At 44.6% G+C, this 4,633-nt stretch overlaps 1 pseudogene; it reads right to left on the reverse strand.

Annotated features, from left to right (window-relative positions):
• Positions 1-1,674: 1,674 nt before the first annotated feature.
• Positions 1,675-1,792, reverse strand: LOC126253988 (5S ribosomal RNA; annotated as a pseudogene).
• Between the last annotated feature and the right edge of the window lie 2,841 nt (positions 1,793-4,633).

A 4,633-nucleotide genomic window follows, 5' to 3' on the forward strand; every position in this document is an offset into this window, starting at 1 on the left:
TGCAACGTGAACAGTCGTTTTGTTGTCGCTTCCACCATGGTATTAGAAATTCCAATGTATTGTGATCAATCGCTTCTGCATTATTTGATCTTAAGTCTTCCAAAACTCTTTCACATTTGAAATCTGATACTGGATCCCCTATCTCTTCCCTATCGACTCCTGATTCTTCACGTTATCAGGCAAGTCCTTCCTCTCATGGACGTCTTCACAATCTTCATCTATCGCTCTCTCGTCTGCATTTAGCAGTGGAATATGCACTGCGCTCTTAATGTTACCACCATTTGCTAATTTTTATATTCGGTCAATAATTTTATGAAGTTCTGAAAATCAGATGGACACCATCCAACTCGAACTGTGCATCATTTTAATCACGTAGATTACAAAAATATGTTGTTCGGATACCTTCTGACTTGTATACTGCTTCAATATACGCCATTTCTGGGGGTAAGCAGTAATCAACATTAATACCTGGTTGGTAGCTGAGGGCTGCAGGGAATGCTTCCATCACCTCCTGCGCTGTGTGGACCTACCACATCCTACCTTTGAAACCTTGGAACAGTCTCCGATGGAATATCACCTGACTACATTCTCCGCTCGTGCCGTTCTGATGCAAAATGCAGCAATAATAACACACGAAGGGCGTCTATACAATAGATAAAGACCTGAGATATTGAGTATTTTTAATATTTTGGAAAACAAATGGCACCCTGTAAGTAGCCATAAAAGATTACAATGCCGACCCTCTAAGAACCTGCGTAATATTGACTTTTAAATCATTTCATTGAAAGAAAAACCCCTGACTACATTCGATTTTTTTCCTTTCCCTGACGGCTGGAGGGAGTAAGGGATGGACGGCAGGGTCGCGTCCTCCCCTTGCCTCCGGGTATGGGCGCTCTTGCAACACACACTTCGCTTTCCATCATATCTGCACACGGAGATGCTCTCTGAAAGGAGGCAGAGGATTTTTTTACGTTCGTGCATAATTTCGTAGAATTTTTGTTTTGCATATTCGTATTCCGGTTCCTGTGGGTTTATTTATGGATTGTCATTCCTTATTTTTAGTTCACTGATGGTATTTGAGTTAAATTATTGTCCTTTTGTCATCTGGAGATTGTGAGTGGAGCTGTGAGCGCTAGAAAATGGAGTGCCAAGTGGAGAAATCGGAACATTTCCGACATATTCCTCTTTTTGCGGTAAATACGGGGATGACAGAAGCAGAGGCAGCGAAAAACATTTTCACCGTGTATGGGGATAATGCCATTGGACAGAGCACAGCAGCCCGGTCAAAGGCGCCTTGCCACGGTCCGTGCGGCTCCCCAGTCGGAGGTTCGAGTCCTCTCTCGGGCATGGGTGTGTATGTTGTCCTTAGCGTAAGTTAGTTTAAGTTAGATTAAGTAGTGTGTAAGCCTAGGGACCAATTACCTCAGCAGTTTGGTCCCATAGGAAGTTACCACCAGTATGTACAACAACACAGTACTCCGTCTTCAGGACACGAGTGGCCTACCAGGACCATCCGACCGCCATGTCATCCTCAGTGGAGGATGCGGATAGGAGGGGCGTGGGGTCAGCACACCGCTCTCCCGGCCGTTATGATGGTATTCTTGACCGAAGCCGCTACTATTCGGTCGAGTAGCTCCTCAAGTGGCATCACGAGACTGAGTGCACCCCGAAAAATGGCAACAGCGCATGGCGGCCTGGATGGTCACCCATCCAAGTGCTGATCACGCCCGACAGCGCTTAACTTCGGTGATCTCACGGGAACCGGTGTAGCCACTGCGGCAAGGCCGTTGCCTACAACAACACAGTACAACAAGAAAATGGTTTCTCTTTTTAAAGAGGATCGTTTTGACATTAGTGACTCTCCACGTTCAGGAAGACCTTCAGTGACGGAAGAAGATCGTTTAATCGCATTAATCCACCCTGATACATGTAATCTACTCGAGAAGTAGTTAATGTGATGAATCGCGATCGTTCTTCCACCGTGCGACATTTTCTGTGGTGTAAGTTCAAAAATCTGGTGTTTTGGGTGCCGTAGGCTCTAATCCAAAGGCACAAAAACCAGCGGGTGGCGATATGTGCACCTCTTCTTTCTCGTCGTCAGTTGGCTCATGAACAGCACTGACCATTCCTATCCTGTATCGCTACTGGTGAGGAGAAATGGTGTCTTTAGGCTTACGTAAGGAAATGAATGGTTACTCCCAAATGTACAACGACCTGCTCGCTTCCATAAATGATAATGTTATGCAACTGGTGGAACAGCGACGGTGAGGTGTACTTAAATGCCCTCTCCAGGTGTAAACATCACTGTTCACATGAAACTTCCTGGAGGATTAAAACTGTGTGTCGGAGCGAGACTCGAACTCAGGACCTTTGCCTTTCGCGGGCAAGTGCTCTACCATGTGAAGTTTGGAAAGTAGGAGATGAGGTATTGGCGGGAGTAAAGCTGTGAGGACGGAGCGTGAGTCGTGCTTGGCTCAGATGGTAGAGCTATTGCCCGCAAAAGGCAAAAGTCCCGAGTTCGAGTCTCGGTCCGGCACACAGTTTCAATCTGCCGGGAAGTTTCATATCTGCGCACACTCCGCTGCAGAGTGAAAATCTCATTCTGATCACTGCTGACACTTACTGTCAATAATTGAGACGTCTTGCAGACGAAATCCAAGGACAACGACCAGAAAAACTGCGCAAGGTGATGCTAGCCACGATAACGTCCGCCCACATTCTGCTAGACTGACAAAAAACGCTATACAGTAGTTGCTCTGGGAAGTCATTCCGCACCCACCTCGTTCATCTGATCTTGCGCCTCAAATTTTCACCTTTCCAGGTCTCTGTCGAACAAACTTCAAGGAACTCCTATTCAGGATGAGAATGCCTTCAAACATGGCTCGACGATTTCTTCGCCTCAAAACCACGTGATTTCTACAGTCGCGGAATCTAAAGGTTACCCCAGCGTTGGCAGACTGTTGTAAGTACTGAAGGAGAATACACTGGTGGCGACTAACGTCTCTATAATGTGTATTTGTTGTGTTTATTTAACTTACGGAAAAACGCTACGAACCTATGCAGCAACCCAACAGAACAATCCACAGTCACCTATTCACCACAACCACTTACACACACTCACAGATCATACCGGACTCGAGAGTCCATTACTGCAGCAACGTATTTTCGCCATCTGCCCCTGTCTTGGGCTATTTTCTTCCATTCACCTTCAATACCTAGGCTCCTCAAATCAGCATTCACATTGTCCTCCCATCTATGCCTTGGTCTCCCCACAGGACGTTTTCCCTCTAACTGCCCTACCAGTACTCTGCGCGCTGCCCTGCCCTCATCCATTAGAGCTACGTGACCCGCCCATCGCAGCCTACGTGATTTAATAATACTGATTATATCAGGGCTTGAATAAGAGTTCGTGAACCTCTTCGTTATGCAGTTTTCGCCACTCTCCGCTAATGTCATCCCTTTTTGCTCCGAAAATTTTCCTCAAAATTTTGTTTTCAAATACTCGAAACGGCTTTTCATTTTGCACAGAGAGAGACCACCTCTCACACCCATACAGCATAACTCGTAGCATAATAGTTTTGTATATTCTAATCTTTAAATTCCTAGACAATATCCGTGATGAAAGTAATCTATTCAGTGAGAAGTAGCACGCATTTCCCGCCCATAATCTCTTCTTCAGTTCGGATTCAATCTCATTTCTCGAAGTGATGTCCGCGCGTAGATACTTTAATGTGTTCACTTTTTCAAATTGCATGTCTCCAACTCTTAACATTTCCTGATCTACTGCTGTTGGCATTCTAGTAGTAACCAGGTATTTAGTTTTGTCTTCACTTATCCTTAGACCTACATCTTCACTAGCCTTGATTAACGCATTCGCATTTGTTACAGATTCTTTCCTATCGCTAATGATGTTTAGATCATCTGCATACCCTAGTATCATAATATTTCCATTTAACTCCACACCCTCTGAATTATCTGCTGCCATTCGTACAATATATTCGAGGACAAAATTAAAAAGTAGCGGAGACAGGGCATTTCCCTGCGTAAGTCCGTTCTTTATTACAAATTCTTCTGACTCCTATTTCCCCACGCGTACTCTACCTTTTGTGTTTTTCAAACTCGCTTCTATAAGTCTAACATACTTCTTTGGTACTCCAAGTTCCAAAAGAACTCTGTACAGTTTTGATTGCAATACTGAATCACATGCTTTTGTAACATCCATGAAAAAATTATGAACTGGTTTATTGTATTCCCATTTCTTTTCCAAAATTTGACTCAGGGTGAATATTTGGTCTACAGTTGATCTGTTCCTCCGAAAGCCAGCTCGGTAATCCCCCACAATTTCATTTGCATGTGGTGTATGCCTGATTAGTAGAATATTGGAGAAAATTTTGGAGCATACTGGTAATATTAATAAGGCAAAGCGTTAATTGAGGAAGATACTGACATCTCCCACTAATCGCTTGGAAACGAAATGATAACGGTATTCATTGCCTATCGGTCGCTGCAAAATGACCCTGCTCAGTGACGAATGGTATACATTATTTGCAGAGAGTACTCACTGACCTTTGCGCAGTTTTCACAGTGGAGAGGCACCACACGCGCTGGCCGCGGTCACATTTGACTGCCGGAG

The sequence above is a fragment of the Schistocerca nitens genome, chromosome 4 (assembly GCF_023898315.1).
Source record: "Schistocerca nitens isolate TAMUIC-IGC-003100 chromosome 4, iqSchNite1.1, whole genome shotgun sequence".
In the NCBI taxonomy this organism is placed as follows: Eukaryota; Metazoa; Arthropoda; class Insecta; order Orthoptera; family Acrididae; genus Schistocerca; species Schistocerca nitens.